The sequence below is a fragment of the Macaca fascicularis genome, chromosome 1 (genome assembly GCF_037993035.2).
Source record: "Macaca fascicularis isolate 582-1 chromosome 1, T2T-MFA8v1.1".
In the NCBI taxonomy this organism is placed as follows: domain Eukaryota; kingdom Metazoa; phylum Chordata; class Mammalia; order Primates; family Cercopithecidae; genus Macaca; species Macaca fascicularis.
The window spans coordinates 81,968,564-81,976,300 of record NC_088375.1 but is presented as its reverse complement, the minus strand read 5'-3'; positions in this window follow the sequence as shown (position 1 = coordinate 81,976,300).

Here is a 7,737-nt window from a genome sequence, read left to right as displayed (position 1 = left end):
CTTGGGGAAAACAATCTCAAAGTGTGATCTCTGCCTCAACCAAGAGACACACATGACAGATTCTAACCATACCAGTAATGCAGATTTTTTTTTCTTTTTTCTATCTCTCCTCCCCACTGGGTTAGACAGCAGAGAGTCTGGCAGGAGAGGGAGGAGGAAAAGCAAAGAGAAGAAATGGAAGACATCCTCCTTCCTGCCCTTCTCCACTGAAAAGGAGAAGCCCAACTCAAAGCTTCTCTGAAGTTGAACTCAGGCCTGACTTACAGAAAGAGGAAAGAAGCGGGTGGGCACAGTGGCTCATGCCTGTAATCCCAGCACTTTGGGAAGCCAACGCGGGCAGATCACCTGACTTCAGGAGTTCAAGACCAGCCTGCCCAATGTGGTGAAACTCCGTCTATACTAAAAATGCAAAAATTAGCTGGGCCTGGTGGCAGGCACCTGTAATCCTAACTACTTGGGAGGCTGAGGCAGGAAAATCGCTTGAACCTGGGAGGTGGAGGTTGCAGTGAGCCGAGATCGAGCCACTGCACTCCAGCCTGTGCGACAGAGCAAGACTCCGTCTCAAAAAAAGAGAAAAGAAAGAGGAAAGAAGCTTTAATCAATTGAGACAATAAAGTCTTTCTTCGGATCAGGCTGGATTTTTAAATAACCGGATAAAGGTGATTAATTTGTTAGTGACCAAGAGAGTCTCCGGGACCTGCCCGAGATTCCTTCTGGGATCAGGGCAGAACAATGCAACAGGACAGTCTAAAAGAGCAGTTACTGAGAAGAAATGAATCTGCTTCCATTTGCACCCTTCCAAGTCTAGCTCATGCAAAAGCAGTTGTACTCAGATGACTCTTTTACTCACCAGCAGCCACAGCTTATGAAAAAGGAAATTGACAACGGAAGAGGGTGAAGGGGCATAGGCAAGAAGAAAAGTCTTGAACTAGTGAGCACTGAAATCAAAACCACAGGATTAGAGAGATTTCCCCCATTTCATGTATGAGGAAGCAAATACTTCCAGAATGTGAGTGACATGTCTTAGATCACACAGCTTAGAGCACATTAGAGGCTAAAAAGGGAAAAGGTTGTCTGGGTTCCAAATCCCAAATAGAAGATGGACTTGATCCAGAGGTGACTCATGGTGGGGAAGGCGGGGGTCCAGGATCCAGGAAAACACCATGAACTGATAGAGCAGTTCTGTAGGATGAAGCAGCTTTATCTATCTGTGTGAAACCAACAATATGAATGAGTGGAGAAAAGAGCGCATAGCTTTCATTCTTCCAGAGTCTGAATTTTGCAGGGGATTGACTGGGATTGAGAATACATTTGTAAGAGATTTTGTTTTTTTCCCAGGTTTTTGGTTTTTAAGAAAACAAGGTCAGGCCAGACGCGATGGCTCACGCCTGTAATCCCAGCACTTTGGGAGGCCAAAGCGGATGGATCACGAGGTCAAGAGTTCGAAACCAGCCTGGTCAACATGGTGAAGCTCTGTCTCTACTAAGAATACAAAAATTAGGCCAGGCACTATGGCTCACCCCTGTAATCCCAGCACTCTGGGGGCCTGAGGCGGGCGGATCATCTGAGGTCGGGAGTTTGAGACTAACCTGAGCAACGTGGAGAAACCTCATCTCTACTAAAAATACAAAATTAGCCAGATGTGGTGGCACACGCCTGTAATCCCAGCTACTAGGGAGGCTGAGATGGGAGAATCGCTTGAACTCGGGAGCTGGAGGTTGCAGTGAGCTGAGATCGTGCCATCGCACTCCAGCCTGGGTGACAGAGTGAGACTCCGTCTCAAAACAAAAACCAAAAACCAAAAACCAAAAAACAAAAAAACAAAAAAACAAAAAACAATTCTGGGGCCTGGAAAGTCCAAGATAAAAGCACTGGCGTATTCAGTATCTGGTGAGGGGCTGCTGCTTTGTTCATGGATGGCCGTCTTCTGGCTATAACCTCACATGGCAGAAGAGTGAAGGAGTTTTGTGGGGTCTCTTTTATTTTTTTAATTAATTAATTGATTAATTAATTTTTTTGAGATGGAGTCTCGCTCTGTCTGTCACCCAGGCTGGAGTGCAATGGTATGCTCTCAGCTCACTGCAACCTCCGCTTCCTGGGTTCAAGAAATTCTCCTGCCTCAGCCTCCCAAGTAGCTGGGACTACAGGCACCCGCCACCACCATGCCTGGCTAATTTTTGTATTTTCAGTAGAGATGGGGTTTCACATGTTGGCCAGGCTGGTCTCAAACTGCTGACCTCAGGTAATCTGCCTGCTTCGGCCTCCCAAAGTGCTGGGATTACAGGTGTGAGCCACCATGCCTAGCCTGGGGTCTCTTTTAAAAGAGCATTAACCTCATTCATGAAGGCTTCACCCTCATGACATAATCACCTCCTCAAAGCCCAACCTCCTGGTCTCCTCCCCTTGAGGATTAGGCTTCAAGGCATACATTTTGTGGGGACACAAACTTTCAGTCTATAGGAGCTGGTTTAATTGTTGAATAGGTAATACACTTCCATGGTTTAAAAATAGAAAAACATATAGAAGGTGTCTAGTGATAAGCTCCTCCCAGCTCCTGTTTCTGTTGTTATGTTGTCAAACCCCAAAATATAACCACTGTTATTGATTCCCTGTGCATTTTTCTAGATTTTCTTTCCTTCTTTCTTTCTTTCTTTCTTTCTTTCTTTCTTTCTTTCTTTCTTTCTTTCTTTCTTTCTCTTTCTTTTTCTTTCTTTTTCTTTTTCTTTCTTTCTCCCTCCCTCTCTTTCTTTCTCTCCCTCTCTTTCTTTCTCTTTCTTTCTTTCTTTCTTTCTTTCTTTCTTTCTTTCTTTCTTTCTTTCTTTTTCTTTCTTTCTTTCTTTCTTTCTTTCTTTCTTTTCTTCTTTCTTTCTTTCTTTCTTTCTTTCTTTCTTTCTTTCTTTCTTTCTTTCTTTCTTTCTTTCTTTCTTTCTTTCTTTCTTTTCTTTCTCCTTCCTTCCTTCCTTTTTTTTTTTTTTTGAGATGGAGTCTCTCTCTGTCTCCCAGCCTGCAGTGCGTGCAGTGGTGTAATCTCAGCTCACTGCAACCTCCGACTCCTAGATTCAAGTGATTCTCCTGCCTCAGCCTCCTAAGTATCTGGGACTACAGGCGCAGACTACCATGCCTGCCTAAGTTTTGTATTTTTAGTAGAGGTGGGATTTCACCATGTTGGGCAGGCTGGTCTCAAACTCCTGACCTCAAGTGATCTGCCCCCCTCAGTCTTCCAAATTGCTGGGATTACAGGCATGAGCCACCGTGCCGGCCTAGAGTTTCTTTATGCATATGCATGCCACTACTTAGCACTACAGTCATGAACTGCTTAAATATGGGGATGTGCTCTCAGAAATGCATCATTAAGTCATTTTGTTGTATGAATATCATAGAGTTTACTTACACAAACCTAGATGGTTTAGCTTACTATACACCCAGGCTATATGGTACAGCTTATTGATCTTAGACTACAAAACTGTATCGCATGTTCCTGTTCTGAATACTGTAGGCACTTATAGCACAGTGGTATTTGTGTATCTAAACACATAAACATAGAAAAGAAGCAGTAAAAATATGGTAGTATAAGCTGGGCGTGGTGGCTCATGCCTGTAATCCCAGCACTTTGGGAGGCTGAGGCAGGTGGATTACTTGAGGTCGGGAGTTCGAGACCAGCCTGACTAACATGGAGAAACCCCGTCTCTACTAAAAAATATAAAATTAGCCTGGCGTGGTGGCACATGCCTCTAATCCTAGCTACTCGGGAGGCTGAGGCAGGAGTATCACTTGAACCTGGGAGGCAGGGGTTGTGGTAAACTGAGATTGCACCATTGCACTCTAGCCTGGGCAACAAGAGTGAAACTCTGTCTCAAAAAAAAAAAAAATATATATATATATATATATGGGACTGTCATAGAATATGCTGCTGCTTGTTGACTGAAATGTTGTTATTCAGCATGACTCTATATTATTTCCCTCTTTATTTTTCACAAAAGTTAGTATACTGTAATACTATTCTGTATTTTGTTATTTCCCTTAGCAGTCTTAGAAATATATATATATATATTTTTCTTTTTGAGACAGAGTCTCACTCTGTCTTCCAAACTGGCGTGCAGTGGCACAATCTCAGCTCACCGCAACCTCCACCTCCTGGGTTCAAGTGATTCTCCTGCATAGCTGGGATTACAGACACATGCCACCATGCCTGGCTACTTTTTGGATTTTTTTTTAGTAGAGACAGGGTTTCACCACATTGGCCAGGCTGGTCTCGAACTCTTGATCTCAGGTGATCCACCCACCTTGGCCTCCCAGAGTGCTGGGATTACAGGCATGAGGCACCATGCCGGCCTTTTTGTTTTTTTTTTTCTCTGTTTGAGACATAGTCTCACTCTGTCTCCCAGGCTGGAGTACAGTGGCACGATCTCAGCTCACTGCAACCTTTGCCTCCCAGGTTCAAGTGATTCTCCTGCATCAGCCTCCCAGGTAGCTGGAATTACAGGTGCCCACCACCATGCCCAGCTACTTTTTGTATTTTTAGTAGAGATGGGGTTTCACCATGTTGGTCAGGCTGGTCTTGAACTCTTGACCTCAAGTGATCTGCCTACGCTGGCCTCCCAAAGTGCTGGGATTGCAGGCATGAGCCACTGCACCTGGCCAGAAATATTTCTGAGCATATAGATAATTTTCTTATTTTTACAGGTGCCTAGTATTATATTGTAAGGATATATCCCAATTTATGAAACCTGTCTCCTATTGATGGATATTTTACTATTATTTTTTGAGACAAGGTCTTGCTGTCACTCAGGCTGAGTGCAGTGGCAGCTCACTGCAGACTTGACCTCCTGGGCTCAAGCCATCCTCCTGTCTCAGCCTCCCAAGTAGTTGGGACTACAGGTATATGCCACCAAGCCTGGCTAATTTTTTTTTTTTTTTTAATTTTAAATTTTAAATTTTTGTTTTTGGTAGAGACAAAGTCTTGGTATATTGCCCAGGCTGGTCATGAACTCCTAGATGCAAGCAATCCTCCCACCCTGGCCTCCCAAAGTGTATTTTTTAAATAGTTTCTTTATTCTCAAATGGTAGTGACTGTTTTGATATTGGTGGGAATTTTAATATAAATTTCTTTTATGACACCAAAAGTGATGAAACTGTTTTCTGTTTGGGATGGCTGATGGTCATGACCCCTACTGGTTTCAAGAACTGTCCCTGACCAATACTAACTTTCGTATTTTCTTCCTACTTTCTCCTCCCTTTTACTCTTCTTCCTCTCTTCTCTCGCTCCATTTTCTTTGTTATTGCTAAATATGGGGAGCTAAGGGTTGTTTAGCATTTAGATTCAAAATGACAAATGTGCTTTACAGTGGTATTTCTCAAATTTTAATGTGCAAACTAATCACCAGGCGATCTTGTTAAAATGCAGATTTGGTTCTGGAATGGGGCCTGAGATTCTACATTTCACAGAAGCTCCTATGTGATTCAGAGGCTGTTGATCCATGGGCCACACTGTAAGAGGCAGTGTCCTCTTACAGTAGGGTTACAGGAACTGTTTATCTTTAGCACTTTCTTGTAAGCTTGCTCCAACTCTCCAAAGAAAGAGCAAGCAGTTTAGCCCTCTTTTCTCTCTCTCTCTTTTTTTTTTTTTTTTGAGACGGAGTCTTGCTCTATTGCCAGGCTGGAGTGCAGTGGTGCGATCTCAGCTCACTGCAGCCTCTGCCTCCCGGGTTCGAGCTATTCTTCTGCCTCAGCCTCCCAAGTAGCTAGGACTACAGGCACACACCACTACGCCCAGCTAATTTTTGTATATTTAGTAGAGATAGGGTTTCACCATGTTGGCCAGGATGGTCTCAATCTCTTGACCTCGTGATCTGCCTGCCTCGGCATCCCAAAGTGCTGGGATTACAGGCGTGAGCCAACGCGCCTGGCCTAGCCCTCTCTTCTCTACCCCACCCCAAGTAATTCTCTTTGGCTTGGCCTTGAGAAGGGAGGGGTGTTCCCCTTGTCTTATCACAGAAAAGTACATCTTAGGTGTTGCATTCTGGAGTCAGTTTTGCTATTTACATCGCTGCTTCACAGATTCTTAACAAATCAGTTAATTTGCATTCGACTTTTGTTCAAACCAAAGGAGAGGAGGAAAAAGGTTTAAAAACACAAAAGCTGAGAAAGTTGACAGCTATTTAGTTGCGTCTCCTTGAACAGAATTTATTGAATTAGGGGAAGTTTGTCCTTGATTTGTATTTCCTTTATAGTTATCAGTTGTACATTTTGGCCAAACACCCAACTGCTCACATTTCTTGTGTGTATGATTTACTCTAATTTTGCTTTGAGGAAATGATCAATCAGAAAACAGAGGGATGTAGGCCGGGTGCGGTGGCTCATGCCTGTAATTCCAGCACTTTGGGAGGCCGAGGCGGGCATATCACCTGAGGTCGGGAGTTTGAGACCACCTGGCCAACATAGCGAAACCCCCCATCTCTACCAAAAATACATAAATTAGGTGGGTGTGGTGGCACACACCTGTAATACCAGCTACTTAGGAAGCTGAGGGGGAGAATCCCTTGAACCCAGGAGGTGGAGGTTGCAGTGAGCCGAGATCGCACCACTGCACTCCAGCCTGGGCAACAGAGACTCCATAAAAACAAACAAACAAACAAAAAAACAGAGGAATGTATACCAGTGAGTTGAGATACATCTTTTTGGAAAGAACATCATCTTTAATGAATTCTGTAAGAATTGGTTCAGCAATTAACATGGGGAAGTTCATACAGGTGAGATCTTTTAAAAAGTTTTTTAAAGAAAAGCAAAAAAGCAAGAATACTGGTGAAGATCCTTGGTTTCTAACAATGTCAATCTATTACACAGCAATTGAGCCACCTGGAGAATATGAAAATTCAAATTTCCACCCTCATCTGCCTTCTGAAGACTGGGGATACACAGCGGCCACCTTTATCTTTCTAGGCTATCTGGATGACTAGAACGCAGTAATGGTGCTAGGACAATTGACACCACTGCTGTCACCCTCACCCACAGTATAAAGTTACCTGTGATCTCTTTTCTGAAAATCTAAGCTGTCTACAGGCTGGGGTTAAAGCACTTAGAGAAGTTTTATCTTCTTCAGAGAACTGTTTTCAGCAATTCCCTACCAGTTATACCTTTAAGAAACAGGTTAAATGGATGTATATGATTTTATTTTGTTGTTAAGCATTTAGTTTTGGAACTGGAAGTAGTCTTGAAAAGAGAACTAGTACCCTGCCCTTGCAGGGCAAAAGAATTGGTAGTTGCTACTTTTCTACTGACCAGCAGCATATATTATAGGAATGTGACATTTTTGGAAACAGAGTCTTGCTCTGTTGCCCAGGCTGGAGGGCAGTGGCGTGACCTCGGCTCGCTGTAACCTCCACCTCCCCAGCTCAAGCAGTTCTCATGCCTCGGCCTCCCTAGTAGCTGAGACTACAGATGTGCGTCACCATGCCTGGCTAATTTTTGTATTTTTAGTAGAGATGGGGTTTTGCCACATGGGCCAGTCTGGTCTCAAACTCCTGGCCTCAAATGACCCACCCATCTTGGCCTCCCACAATGCTGGGGTAGCAGGTGTGAGCCACCGCACCGGGCCGGAAGGGGACTTTACACGTCAGTAGCCTCAGAGCACATCTACTGCCAGGACTTCCTCTGAGTTTAGATTACAGGTTCTGGAAGCCTTAAAAACATTCTCTTTCACTTGCACACCTAGGTGCAAGTTTAAGGTTACTTGCATAA